The sequence below is a fragment of the Pleurodeles waltl genome, chromosome 6 (genome assembly GCF_031143425.1).
Source record: "Pleurodeles waltl isolate 20211129_DDA chromosome 6, aPleWal1.hap1.20221129, whole genome shotgun sequence".
NCBI classification, from domain to species: Eukaryota; Metazoa; Chordata; class Amphibia; order Caudata; family Salamandridae; genus Pleurodeles; species Pleurodeles waltl.
In genome coordinates, this window is record NC_090445.1 from 1124553264 (window position 1) to 1124568696 (window position 15433).

The following is a 15433-nucleotide window of genomic DNA, read 5'->3' on the forward strand; positions in this document are numbered from 1 at the left end:
AAAGACCCAGGCTGACATAGTGCTCCCAGATCGATGCGCGAATGGCTCCCCCAGTCCAGTTCGTATTTTGTGTTGTTGGATGTGTAGTGATTTTACCTGTTCTAAAAGCTGGTCAAGTTTCGGACGGCAAAGATGGAACTTGGCCTGGAGGAGCTACTCACTCATGTGTCTGGGCTACGATACACTCTGATTACCTACATTACTGGGGAGACAAGGCAGAAAGGGCCTTCTAAGCATAAGTGCAATGAACCATCAAAAAGGAGGCAACAGAAGTTGTTTAGTCTCTTTTTGGAGGGACGGCGGTGGTGGTGGTATATCAGTACCGTGACAGGAGGGGGTGACATAACAGGACATTGACAGTGTAGCTAAGACATATTTATGAATCTTATACACTACAGTGGCGAACGTGATGAAAGTATGTAAGGTCTTTATTTGAAGTTTCTGATTGTTCGAATGTACACTTTCCAACACCCCTACCAGGTTTACAACTTCTGTGGAATCATAGGAGGAAATCGTTTCCGTAGCGGGCTCCTTCGTATTTTCCCTGTGTGAGCCATCTTGTTGTGCATTTCCTTGCGTTCTACTCACTGCAGAGACGGGGGAGACTATGATTTTTAATCCATGCTCGGATGGGGATACATGGTAGCTGCCTCTTCATTAACATTACGGTTCGTCTTCAATTGCAACTTGTTGCTGCGATATTTTTAGACAGGTTTCGTAGTAACGGCAACATACACAGACCGTGCGTGCGTGACGGCGCAGGTCAGGCGGGGCCAGGCGTTGCGTCTCTGACGTGCGTAGTCTGGAAAGGATGCAGCATCTTCAAGAAGATGGAGTTGGTGTGCGCCTTCGGGATTTGTGCTGAAGCAGGGATTGGCCAGTGAGACCCTAACGCGCAGTGTGCCACGGGAAATGTGTAGCTATTTCTTACAGGCTTGCTCTAGCTTAGTTAAGCAGTGACGTCACAGGTTCAGCCAATTGCTAAACCGAGGAGTTTCCTGGCAGGCTGTGCAGCAGAAAGACGCATATGACTGTCAGTATATCGCGCGCCGTGCTTAAGCGAACAGACCTTATGAAGGACTTGCTGTAGGGATAAATCAGTGTCAGAAATTCCTTAGCCTACACCATGATGCAAATATGTATATTTATTGACTGCCAGCTCTGCGTGCGAGGAAACATATTTCTCTGCAGACCAATGACTGTATAACTTGTATTTGTTCTGAGGCAACTTGTTGCTATATTATACAGAGGCCTAGCTTTGGGTGGGGGTGATGTGGTATTTGGGATGTTACGCCCATAAATGTATTATTTACTAAACTAGTTGTTGATAAGAGGTTTTAGTCCAGTTGATAAGAGTCTGTTCAATTTAATCTAGGATTTTTAAATACTAAAGCCCACACACGCACTCTTGTCCCTGTTTTGAAGGTCTTAAAACATGGCTATTTTACACAATACCGTGTTTTAGGTACCCATAGCTATCCGCACTCCTTTTCCTTTCCACTGGCCCTTATGCCCCCTTCATGAGCTACTTCTCATATAATGATTAAAAAGACATGCCAGCGTAATTGTCGGAAAATCTGAAGCCCACCCCAAGCCCTACTGCCCAAGCTACGCCCCTAACGATAGGTTTTACCTTTAAAGTTTTGGGGAGATATCTAAACATGCCAATACAAATGAGATGGTAGGAATGGTTCACAGCCTGAACCTGCAAAGCAGTCAGTGACCATAGTCTGTCTAGATAGAATAAGGTTGCCACATGCCCAGTATGTAACTGGCATGGCCTGTATTTTTATGGCAGTGTAATCCGGCATTTTTCTCTTTAGTAATATAAATGTAAAATAGAAAACACATGAACGATTCACTTTAAATTATTGGCGTGATGTGTAAATCATTTGTAAGTGATTCATTATGCAAACAGAAGAGTAAATACTCTTTTAAAAACGAAAACAAACAGCTGGTGGGTCCAAATACCCAAAAGTATGCACATGGCTGGTATGCTTTTTTTCTGAGAAAGGTAGCAACCTACTGGTGAGACCAGACTGACTTTCCTCTAGGCATTTGAGGATGCATAGTCGGACCTTCTTAGTTTCCCCCCCAGTCTAATCCATCATTCTTTCAGTCTTGTCCATTTAAAACATTGCCTTTTGGGCAGGGTTATGTTATACAAAATCACATAAAGCATACTTTTTTTCTGCTTCGCTCTTTATTGTTTTGGAAACCAGGAAACATCTTAAAGTTGAGTCGTACATAAGCGTAAGTCTTAGCTTAGCATTTTGTGAATCGGGTTGTTTCTTCGATATGAATGGAGAAAGAGCTGTCTTGGCAGCTCAACACCGCCTCAAGCACAGAATGAGACCTTATTAGGTAAACAGTAAGACATCTCCGAGGTCAGAGGCAGATAGGAACGTTCTGCTGTTGCAACGATAGACACTGTTTCTGGTAAGAAAAGGGCTGCAATGCTTAATTTTCCATTCCGATGAGTGACTATAACCTGAGTGTAAATCTGAGTTCTTGGGCCTAAACACCCACACACATACTACATCAATACAGGTTTTGGTCTGTCTGTCCTGGCACTAGTACACATTTCCAACTCAGCCTCTAGTGGCTGCCGTCATCTCTGCTTCCTTCATCCGTGGTCTTGTCACAGATTCATCCATCTCTTGTCACAGGAAGGCCGACTAGACACACCTCTCTTGATATGTATATGACGTTAGACCTCACATTCGGCTTTTATGACATGAGGGTACACTTTCCACTCGTCTCTTGTGACATCACTTCTCACTCCCCAGTTGTCTCGTGTAACACCTGTGCCGCCCTCCCTCCTCCCTCCTCCTCCTCCCCCACCCATCATGTGTGACGTGCATGCCCTTTCCACGTTCATTTTTTAAGACATCATTGACCCGTCCACAATTCTCACGTGGCAACTGTGGTCGTTTCATGTTTGTCTCTTAGGACATCGGAGGCCAGTCCACAATCATTCCTTGTGTCACAACGTCCAACGTTAAATCATTCCGTCTTGACATCGGATCCCAGTCTACAATCGCCTATTCTTACGTGTGTTTTCATTCCTTAATAGTTTAGTTGTGTTATATAGCGCATGGCTACCAGAAGGCCTCCCAGCGCTAAATCAGACATTACAGGCTACCGGCCATCCCCCGAACTAAGTCCTAAATAGCCATGTTTTCAAAGCCTTACAAAAAAGACAATTTGTGGCTAAGTAGACGAAGCTCCGGCGGGAGAGTATTCCAGAGTTTAAAAGCCCTTTAGGTCATGGAACGGCTTCTCCGTCGAGACCTATGGTTTTTTGGGGACATTCAACGCGAAGGCCCCGCCACTCTTTACTCGTGACCCATCACTCATAACTTCTCACCCATATTTTGTGATTACAGCTCTCTCATGTCGTGACCTGCTTACTTATCGCGAGCGAGTGTGTGTCTGCTCATCCCTTAGCTACAAGAGAGCACTTTGTAAGGTGAAACAAACTTATTTATATTTCACCGCTGAGCCCGTGCTGAAAAATAAATAGATGTATGAATGTGAGGACGTGGGCGTAACAAAGGCCCTCTCCCGGTCCGAAGGGGGAGGGAAGGCAGCTTCACAGGTCCCCTCAGCACAGCACCTGGCCTGAGTGAGTCCGCGGAGAGGGGTTGGGGTGGGGGGGGGAGCATGTAGTGTGTAAGGGGGGCTTCCTGTTTCGTTACGCCACTCTGTGAAGGATGTTTGGCGTGGGTCCAGTGGCGCCTTTTAAATTACATCTAACACATGTAGGCGGAATACAGGAAGACATGAAATGAAAATAAGACCTCCACCTGGGCATCATGAAAGGCCGCAGGTGCATGATTGTGGCATCAATTTACACGTAATGTTCTTCCATTTGTCACACGCCATTCGCTATTATTTTCACAAGATCACAGAGTACCTTTTTTATTGTTTTTTTCTATTTGTCTCCGAATCTAGGGTCCGAACCTCATTGCAAAATTTAGCAAAAACTGAACCGCTCCAGTCTGCCCAATATCAGTGGCCCCTGGTTCTAATAGTATAATGTGTTCAGATTTGACAACCAACGTATGCATGAATTCGAGGGTGTCAACTTTAACGATTCTCAGTCCCCTTTTTCTGTATATCTCCCTGAAACTGGTTAAAAAAAACGAATCCAACTGGGTTTAAAAAATGTTACAGGTTTGTTGGCTACCACGCAAAATTGCGGAAAATAACCCAACAGTTCCGACACAGCGGTGATTAGCATTTATCACATTTCAACTGATTCAGACAAATCTGTCACTAAATTATCGTTTTCGGGTTTGGGAGCATCTGTTTGCTTCCGGTTCTGGCTCCGCCGCGTGACTAAAAGCGGGTGATCCTCTGAAACTGTGTTTTTTTAATCTTGATAGCTTTTGTTTTTCTTTTCTGAGCGCTTAGGAGCAGATAAAGAGCAAATATATGTTCGATGTAAAAGAGACAGTATCCGGGCTGCTGGGGTTTCTGTGTTGATCTGCTTACGTCTCGTTGCTCACTGTATCACAGTTTAGAGAAGCAGCCTTTGAAACGCCGATCCAAGGGCCTACAGCCGTCTGGGCCTCGTAACCCATTACAATATAAGGGCCTTACAGGATAAGGACTTGTCCCCGCTATTGTTTGTATACAGTATATTCCACGACTTTACAAAAGGAACGCTGCTTGGCCAGGTTGTATGTGTGGCTTTTAACGAGGCCGCATGTCACACGGATGCGATTAAAAAATATGTGTTTTTCGGGACCAATATTAACTACCAATGTGAATCATTAAACTACAATTCACAGGACTCCTCCGTTTTTTTCCCAAACCAGGAAAGAGCGATAGATCCCATCATGACGAGGAGAGTTGACAGCAATACATGAATTAAGCGAGGTCAGCAAGGTATTTTTTTTTAAAAGAGGCGCCCCACCCCCTCCGCTGCCCCTTCTTCGCCTCCAACCCCCGCTACCAGGTTTCGGATTCCCTCCATCCAACACGCCCCAACCCTCACCACCCCACACTTTTCTGACAAGCCTCCGAGCTTGCCAGCTGTGCTTTTCAGAAAGCAGCGGGAGGGGGAAGGCACATTCTGTTTAAGATCAGGAGGTCATAAAAGGGCTCGGGGGTCAGCGGGAACAGGTGGGGGTGGGGCCAAGGTGGCCATTGGATGGCGCCACTGTTGTGCTAATCACATCCTTGATTGGTGCGAAAAGATAAGGAAAGGAACAGTGGGTGAGGCTCCCATGACCTTAACGACCCCAGGCCATCTGCCGATCTCAAGACCTCGCAGGCCTAGGTGCTGGATTATAGCCTTCCCACCTCAGATTTAGCAGAATACCCGAGCCGAGGATGAACAATGACCTCTGCCCTCTTAGCCCAGCGGCATGAAAGCACGTCTTTATTGCTGGCAGCCCATTATGAAGGGCTTCGAGGGAGGACAATGTCCTGGGTGGAAAAGCTGCAATTGACCTTAAAGTAAGTTTATCATTCTCTTTTTAGCTCCGCCCTCTTGTCACGTAACACTTCCCACGTAGTTCGCAAAAAGAACCCCACACTCTAGCAACCAAACACAGCCTACTCACTAGGAAGCTATATAGAGCTTAATTTGTGCCGATTGGTTGTTGGTACTTATTTCTCGTCACCAGACTGCTCCAGAACAAGAAATACATCCACGTCACTGAGGAAGGAGGGAAAAGAGAAGAAAACAGACATAGGGAGAAAGCAGAGGTGAAAAAGAAGCCGCAGGACCGAGAGGAAGTGTAGCGTGGTGAGTGAAAGAGGCGTGATTCGGAATCAGGACTATGCAGTTGTTGGCATGCAGCAATCCCCACCCTTTGACTGCGACTGCAGTCGGTTTTTTAAGGCCCAACAGCCTGTCGTCATTAGTTACTGAACACAGCGGTGTTTGCGCGGGCAGAAGGCAGCCAGGCCACTGAAATAGCTAAATGTTTACACTTTGTTTGGATAATGTATTAGTCCCGCGCCAGCTTCGTCAGATGTTTCTACCTCCATTTTAAGTTCACGCTTCCGTGTCATCAAACCTGAGACTAGCGCCTTGTGATTGAATCTGTGTTTGCTACATAGGGTTGCAATAGTCCCTGTAAAACAGATGCCACGACCTCTTGTCGGCTGCTATGATGTCAGGCGACTACTGTTACCCCTTTCCCTACTGTGTATGGACAACTTTAGTTGACATTTTACATTATTTCCCAAATAATAACAGAGTGACGGGCAGTGGACATTTTTCTGCAGGTTGGAACCTCCGGCAGGCATGAACGTAATTTAGGGGTCGCCAGAAGTCGCAACTGCGACCCCCTGAGTTGCTCTTTCCTACCCCTGGCAATGCCTTTGCGACCCTTTGCTTCAGATGTGACAAATTCAGTGGATGTCCTTATGAATGTCATTTGGGGCCCGCTCTCTTTGCTTTCTGTAATTTTCTTATTAGACTAATAGCGAATAATACAGTTATTCACATTTAGTGTAATAAAAATGTAGTACAATTAACTGGAATATGCCCTTCCATGGCAGCTGAGACAAGTAATAAATGCTTTTGAATGAACGATGTGTGCGTGCTTGTGGGTGAGAGTGTTTGTGTGTGAGAGAGTGTGGATTTGTGTGTATGTGTAAGAAGGTGTGTGAGTGAAAGTGGATGTCATTGTCGCTACCCCTGGAGTTTCGGTGAAATGACGTCCATGCCGTCAGGCTTGCCTCTTTTAGTGCGTGACGTCTTGGAGGGCCTGATGAAGAAAATGCTGACCTAGATTGCTGTTCTCTGCGGACTTAAACAGAGAGAGTAAAAGTCACTAGCCATACATTGCTCTCGGGCTCCGGAGAGGACAACGGTGAGTATTTTCCCATTTATTTATTTATTATCAGAGTTCAGTTTTTAGAGTCGGCAGAGTTGGGGAGTTCCTAGGCATTCCCAAATTTTGGGAAAATGGGAAACAAGGCACAGAAAAACACAAGTGTTCTAGGATAAGGCAATTTTAGGTAGTTGTAGATCATGGCAGCCAAGGAAGAAGATGTCATCACGCCTCCAAATGCCTAAAGGCCCAAATGCCAGAGAAGCGGCGGGTGGCAAAGTCTAATTTTGACTATAGTTCCAAATATCTGTTCGCCCTTATAATGTAATTATAACGTGGTTTATCCTAAAACCTCCGTCGTTAACAACTAGACGCCCGCACCTTCGGTGGTACCAGAAACTCCTGAGGCACCCAGGACTACACCATCGTGTCTCGGTGCACGGGGGTCAGCCTGGGAACTGTCTGCACTAAAAACGACTCCTGTTCCTGGTGACAATAATATCCGAAAACACGGGCTGGTTTCTAAGTTCTTCACACTTCCTGGGGTTAAGTCGGAAGAACCACACCCAGAAAGCTACTGGCCTGCACTGTCTCCTTCCTGTTATGGAATAACCCGAAGTATTTAGTGTTTTCCTGTTTTAGAAGCGAGTAACGTGGTCTACCAGGGCCTGGCGAGCAGCTCGCTCCTCAGTAGCAGTGATCGTGACTAACCAATGATGTTTATTCAAAACAATACTTACTACTAGCAGACAAGTATGTGGCCTGCGCCACTCATTTAGCGCCTAGGTCGCGGGGTATCTGAACGTTGAATTCTCCATTTGAGACAGAGAGCGAAGCATGTGGATGCCCTGGATAACAAAAACCACGAAGCAGGGGTGTGCCGTTGAGCCTCAGAATACACCGAATTGTGAAAATACTATGCACTCACACCACTGTAGCGTGCAGGCAATGGCGTTACATATCACTATAGTGAGCAGACCCAACCAAGACCCCGTTCGGCCCAGTACAAAATCCTTTAGCATGCAAACTGTGGCGGAACGACAAAGCCAGTGCATAACATTATACTGCAGATCCCGATGACACAGCAGATGGTGCATAATATTGTTCTGTGAAGTCTCTGGGGTTACACTGAATTGTGGTGAACAGGGTGGGGCAGTAAACAGCATTGTGTTGTGCAGACCTTAAGAATGCACGCATTTTTTGTTGAAAGCCCACTGTAGTTTAGTGCATATGCCCTGAGATTAAAGTAAATAGCTCTGAAAAATACCTGGTCTTGGACTATACTCACCCAATGTACACACTCAATGGTGACATTGAGCAATGCCGGTAATCACCTTTGTAGTGCTTTACATTTTGATGGCAAGATCATGCCAGTATCCTTAAACATATCTTAAAAGGTTCACTACCGACCTTGCTAATACACCAGTTACTCTGCAAACATAGAGCATTGATCCTCTTGGGCTGCTGAGGATTTTTAATGCAGCCTTCTCCTAACAAGCGCCGGTCTGGCAGTCATCAGATACACCTGCAATCTGAAAACAAACTCGTCTCGTAGACGCCCAGTGCGTGCCAATTTTAAGTAAATGAAACAATAAATATTCATTCAATCTTGGATGCCCAATTTGTAGAGAATGATTGATCTGAATTGACTATATGTATATATGTAATCACTGAACTCAGTTTCTCCAAAATAATAACTATTTAATCCACTTCAACAAACACAAACGAGTTTCAACTCCGAAGAGCCTTGTCTCATTTAGCACCTTTTATAAAAAAAAAAAAACCTCTCTCTCCCCTTCTCCCCCTCCCTGTAAATTGTCGCCCGGAGAAACCTATGTCACATTATAAGTGCACTGTGACAAAAGAGCTTTGGCCAGGTTTTCAGTTTTAATGTGAGTCCTGTTAAACTCACTGACCTCAAGGAGTCCAGCTCACCCCATACTGCAATCCGGACATAACTGTTTTAAAGGCGACAAGTAGCCATGACGTGTGAGTAAATATTTCAGCAGGGCACCGGCGTCAGCTGGCAGGTGCGTGGAACATTTGCCGTGACACGTTACACTTCCTCATTGTTGGGGCAGGGCTCGGCAGGGAGGGGCTCCATTTCTGTTACAGCAGCAGCGAGAAAGAGAGCTGCCATCCACCTCAGTCCATAGCATGAATCCTCTTACATAGCAGGTCAAATTCGTTTTCAGGACCGAGGGAAGAAAAACCGCACTGATCTGGGCAGTATCACACAGTGTGACCGAGGAGTGAAGCAGGAATATAGCGTTTGTTGGTTCCGTATTCAATAGCGGAACAAAAACTGCCCCTCCACTTTTGCCTAAAGTCTCATCTTTAATATAGCTTGTAAATCAATCGAAGGGGCCATGGACGTAAATTCACCGAAATGCCAGGGGTAGTAGAAGTGACCACACATGCCCTTTGACCTCCACGTTCACTCACACACACATCCTTACACAAACACTCAAATTGACACTTACTTCACTCTCACATAAACACACGAAAAATATTACACTATTCACTGTTAATGCAATAAAAAATGGACAGAAAATAAATAGAATGATGCCACAACTGCCTCTGTGTTCCTGGCACCGAAAGTACCACCTCTGGGGCCAGGGGTCACAAAAGCAGTGCCAGGGGTAGCACAGGGACCCACAAATGACGTCCATGGAAGGGGCGTCAGGCGCTATAATCGCGCGTGTTACTATTGTCCACAGAAATTCAAATTATTTTCAACGACGTCGAACAAAGAACAAGCTTGCATTTTTTTCAGGCTCAAGCAAGGAACCTGTTTAAGCTCGTTAATGAAATCCTTTAGAACGAGGGTGTTCTACGAAGGGGTAGTTGTTTCGGGACATCCATTACATACCACGCTACCGATAGTAGGTCTCAAGGGAGACTCGGCTTTGTTTTAGCATATAAAATCGCTGGTTAATGGAAGGGGGCAGCATGCAGGAAAGCGCAAAATGAGGGATCTTTGTTGCTGCAATCACGATGATGCAGCACCTTTTCCGCGACCTGAGTGTTCTGCATGTGCCCTCCGCCTCACAGGGCGTCCGTCAGGTCGCATGCACTTCCTGTTCGGGAGGGTGGGGGAGGGAAGGTAGAACAGAGCGAGGTGCTGTAACCCCCCTCCCCCGCGGCCAGCTATACCCTGGTATGTAGGGGAAAGGTGAAATGCGCCGGAGAAGCGGCGGTGCTGAGCGGGAAGCTCCAATCCCATTGGCTCTTATCAGCGAGCCTCCCGGAAGTCTGGGGAGGGGAAGGAGAGGCGCACAAGGCCGCGTGTGTAGGCCGAAGGACAGACTTTATAAACACACAGACACCGATACATAAGGACTGCTCCAGGTCTCTTTGCATTTCAAGAAATGCAGATAACTGTACTGCAGATATAAAAAATAAAAGCGCGGTAGCCCCGAGAGGAATAAATTATCGCTCGTGTTAAGGGTATATTTTCAGTAGAATATAAACATGAGCACTACCCGTTGGCAAAGAGGGCGTTCAGCGGTGTTTGTTCTGTTTAAGAGCCGCCGGTCAGAAAAGAGTTTCGCTCATACAAGAGCTAGTAAGAGCTCCTCTGGCCACTTTTGCGGCAGAGTTGTAATCCTGTGCTGGCCAAAGGTTCGAATGTCAGCCCCAAAGCTCAGCAGGTTAATGCACTCGGTAGATGGGACGTTATGTAATATCATCTGCAGGTCACAAGTTTCAACTGTAGCAAGAGAGGTGAGCCGGTTCCTGCCTCAGTGGCCTTGGTCTGTGTATCCTCTATTGCCCAAGCTGCAATCAAGCCACGATAACTTATGGTGGGAATATGTCCACTTTAGGCATATGTGTTCAGCCGGTCACAAGACTGCATCATGGCCTAGCCGACTTCTACTTATCCTGCTCCCTTTCCCAAATACATTTACGTCCATTTGTTCGCCATTTTTGATTCTGCAAAGGCTGAAACATATACTTAAACAAACCTTTCTATACATTCTTCTGTATTAATTTGAACATAGCTTTTCTATTTTTGTGTACCGTAAGTATCCTTCTGGGTCATAAAGGCAGCATTAGAGAACATTTTAAAGTGCTTTCATCTTATATTTACTGTTTAAACTATGTAATGATAAAGGGGAAAATACCGGCTTTAGGAGATTTTCATACATTTTGTATCAACTGGGTAAAATAACGGTGAGGCCACCTGCAATAGACAGTACAGTAAAACAAAAACCCCAAATAAGCAACTTTACTGTTACTAAAACCAGGGATACTTTGGGGAAGATAATAGGACAAGGAAGCACGGATGCATAAGTGAGAGACAGGGTTTCATTTAGTCAGTGATGGAGTTATGGCTGAATACCAAGGCTCATAAGACCTGGCTTTGCCAACTTGTGGAAACACAGGCATCAGGGCATGATTTGTTGCAATCCTCTTGTCGATCAATTTTGAATGAGAGGAATCCACCATTCAGGTATCGAGCATATGATTCCCAGGCCTAACTATACAGCATCATCACTCTTTAGAATGTGCTGTCCTCTCCCAGGATTGTAAAGACAATGCAAACTGGTAGAGGAAACCTCTGAGCAAAGCCTTTAATTACAGGGTGTTACTGAATGAAGTCACACCTAACCTAAATTAGACCTAGCACTGGTAATTTTGTGTGTATTTTTCTTCCTAGTGCATTAGTTGCTCTTATTCTGAAGAACATATTTCACCAATTTTCCTTCTGTGGATTCTGAATTCTTGTTGGAGAGCTTTGAAAAGGGAAGGATTTAGTAGATTTTGTTGTGTTGCCAAAATATTATAAAGGCATATTATTTCTTTAGTGGTTTGTGTAGTTATAGGTAATGAAATCTCCTATAAGACAGTGAATTCATATTTCACCTATAGTTGCAAAGTGCTTCACGAAGGCTTCTCTATAAGAATATCTGTGACCTTTATATTCTGCTGGGGAGATCTTCAATAAAGGTTACACCACTTAACCCCAACAATTTATTCATTCCTTGCTGGAAAACCGAACACTTAACAGTGATAATGTACACGCTTGTAACTGATCAGATTTTTAGGAAGTGTGGCTGGATTGTGTATGATCATAAAGATCAGCCAGATTAATACTTGAACATTCTGTGCACTCTTTTTTCAGGTAGCAAAACCGTATGAACTTGAGGGTTCACTTTTTTCTACAATAACTTTTTTGAAAGGGGTAAAACATTTTTATACGGAAATTAAATATTTTAACTTTATTGTTACTTCCTGACGGATATTCCAATAAATATACTTGTATATGAAATATTTTTGCCTCTGCATAAGCATTATTCTTATTTGACTACACTCCGATTTGTCAACATCTGCATTTTAAACGGAAAAGTGACAAAATAATATGAGTGGATGAACACTGGGTACGTGTACTAAGCAAAACAAACTACAGCATTTTCTTTTCCTTTCCGCAGTAACAAAATACAACCTTTACCTTTCCATATTTACTGTTGTAACACATCTACAGAGATCACGGCCTGTTCTCTGAGGTTGCTTTCTCTGTCAGGGGCTTAGCATAGTTCTCAAAGTAGGAAGAAATTACACTTGTATACAAATCTCACAAGAGAAGTTAATCCAACAGAAAAAAACTCGTATTTCAGTTTACAAACTGGAAGTCTTAGTTTGTCCAATGTATGCTTTGTTATTGAATTACAGTTTTGCGTGTCATCGCTCCAAAAAACACTGGTTTAAATTGAAGAGTTAAAAAGCCAGATTTATTCGGACACAGTTTTGATAGCAGACCAGTACTCCAAAATAAAATAAAACAGAGGAGATAAACTAGAATAAGGATTCAAAAAGCCCACAATTCGAATCAATGTTAACCACGAAAGGCTGTCAAATCACCTTCTAAAACAAATACAGATAAAATGAAACACGAAAACTAAGGTATCTCTAAACCTGGAGGATAAAGTATAGAAGATAAAACAAAAATATCCCAAGGAACAGAAACACGTAAAACTGGAAGTGGAGATGTGAAAAGCACAGAGTGCATACAATTATGTGCAGGCGCAATGCTGCTTTGTTGTGTTTGAAGCGTCTCTGTTTACAAGGATTGTGACTGTTCTCAGAACAAAGGGACAGTATCTGTGTAGTAATAGGCGATGCGATGATGATGCAGAAGACAGGGAAGTGCTTGGAAAACATTTCTCGACCTCAGTAATCAATGTGGCGACCAACCCAGTCTCAGGGAAGTACCTCGTGGAGATATCACGATTGTGCAGACACGGAATTTTGCTTGCCTCCTCCTCTCCAGAAATAAATTATAGCAAACACACTCCTAGATCCTCTGGTTAAAAATGTCTTTGTTTCACTCTGTCCTAAAATGCTTAAGAAATATTTCTAACCAGTGAGGTTGATTCTACAAAAACGCCTGCAGTAAGTCGAGGGATATCACACTCCCTTTGACCTCATGACCTCCGAGTTTTGACCCTTTGACCTCCATCAGTCTAGCAACAGCCTCATATCTAGTACTGCAAAGGAAGAGAAGGGGAAGAAGCATCTACCAAAAGTTAACAAGTCTTTCAGGCCTTTGTTTACTTTTTGGTCCTTCACTTTTTTCAGCACCCAAAAGATTACCCCAGTCCACCCATAAGTGTCAAATTAAAACTGTTACATGATCCAAGCTGCACCCTACTGACAAGGCCAAACGAGGCTGGGGTGGTGATCCTGCTCGGAGGGGAGGGCAAGCAGCGGCCATCTTGCAGCAGGTGATGTAGCACTCCAACCCTGAGCCCTGGCGGGCCCAATAAATCCTGAAAATAGCTGTTTCACTACTCCAAGAGCAGTATTAGGGTCCATGTTCCCTGCTTGCAAGGAGCCATAGTGTCCTTGCTACTGGGGTACAGCCTGGCGGTCCTGGCTGTCCCATTCCTTTGGGAGCAGGACCAAGACTAATTTGCATGCGGACATCAGGGTTGGATTGGGACACAAAATTGGCCCGGACACCAAAATAAAAGTGGCCCCTATTAGCAAAGCAGATAGCGGAAAATGGTAACATCATTGAAATCAACAGTAAAAAAACTCTCCCTACCAGGCTATAAAACTTGCCCACAACTTCCACAAAACCGGCCCATACACTGAACTGTCAAACCAGCACGTCCGGCACTGCCTGGTTGCCTTATAAGCCAGTCGACCCTGCATGTTGTCACTTTTTTTCTTTTAATGCCCTTAAGTGAGGTCCACGTTTGACTTCCAAAGATCCCAGTCCTCTTGACACAGAAAAAGTCTTTGGAAACTTGTGGGCACCCTCCCTAAGTTCTAGTCTTAAACCAAATTGTCCCCAAACCATAACTAGGAACACAACATCTCTTAGAGGAAGACAATGATACCCCCAATGCGCAATAAAATCCCATTCCTCTCGACTCTTCTTGGAAAGGAGCACACCTCTGAGAATGAGAGGCGCATCCTAGGTTTAAGAAATGGAGCGTCTTGGTGTGCAAAGTACACTGGAAATCAATTTTGCTGACTTGGAATTTTTACCAACACATGGGACTTTTTGATCAAATAAACGTTTTGTTTACCGCTATTAAATTGCACGCCTGGTGTCAACTGATTACACTGGTCTGTCATAGAATTAATATTATCACTGCCTTGCACAGTTACTGTGTTCCTTTCTAGGAAAAGTGATTTGGCATCCGTTGAAAGTATTCATGTGCGCTTCACGTTTTCATGTGATAACAAGAAGTACTTTCTTGGCTCTGATAACTGCATTCTAGGAGCTTTATAACACAGCACAACTTCGATCAACAGAAATATGTCCAAACCTCGCCATTTTTTCCTAAACCCGTCTGCTCTTATGACAGTACTGCCTATGGATAAACAATTTTCAGAAAATTATCTGTAATAAACGTGTGACGTATGATAGCTCCATGTTAAAAAACTCAAAACATCCTTATGTTGCCAATCCGGCGTTTTAAAAAAATGCGATTTGTTCATCGAAAAATGTCTGGTAACTGAACTCCTTGGAGATCAGAGGCCCGACCAGTGCTTAATTTGTGCTTGTTGTTTCCGGTGCTGAGCACCGGCACTTATTTGTCACTCTTATGCCTCAAGCATTTGTTGCGAGCAAAAGACACATATGTGAAAGATGGAAGAATGAAAAACTAAAAAGCATCATAAAGGGAGAAAGTAGAAAGTTGCAGGATGAGCTGAAGGGGCAGGGGTGGCCGTAAATGGATTGAAGAGGCCCGAGATGGCTTCAGGATTACACTGCCTCAGTATTCAGTGCTGGCAGATTTAGTTACAGCAGCCTCATGTTTAAGAGAAGGGCTTTGAGCACCGGCCCCTCTTAATTTACAAATTAAGCACTGGGCCGACTGAGAAGTGTCATAAAAGGGTGAGGGCCACAGTCCACCCCTGACTGGACTCATAACCTCTCCTGTTTATATACTGCACGCAAATACTGCAAAACACGGGTAATAACGCTTTAAATGGATACAACTGAATATCATAGCACTGTAAACAAATCAGGTTATTAACAATACCTGCTTTAGTGCACCTTTTCCTCTACTATTAATTTCCTATATTTGTAGCTCATAATTTTGTTTAGCAAATTGCTAGGCACACACGGAATGCTTAGCAAAAAAAAAAATGGAAGTCTAAAGTCCATGCAGTTA

At 44.2% G+C, this 15433-nt stretch overlaps 1 protein-coding gene across 3 annotated transcripts in view; it reads left to right on the forward strand.

Annotated features, from left to right (window-relative positions):
• The window catches only part of SLC2A1 (solute carrier family 2 member 1), a 43703-nt gene that overhangs the window by 2085 nt on the left and 26185 nt on the right, over window positions 1-15433 (forward strand). The window contains exon 1 of one of the 3 annotated variants that reach the window (XM_069240312.1): window positions 5642-5761. The exons of 1 other annotated variant lie outside the window; for it this stretch is intronic. The gene's annotated coding sequence lies outside the window, so the exon portion shown is untranslated. Of the gene's footprint in view, window positions 1-5641; window positions 5762-6696; window positions 6837-15433 lie in introns of those variants that run through there. One more of the 3 variants, XM_069240313.1, reaches the window with a different exon arrangement.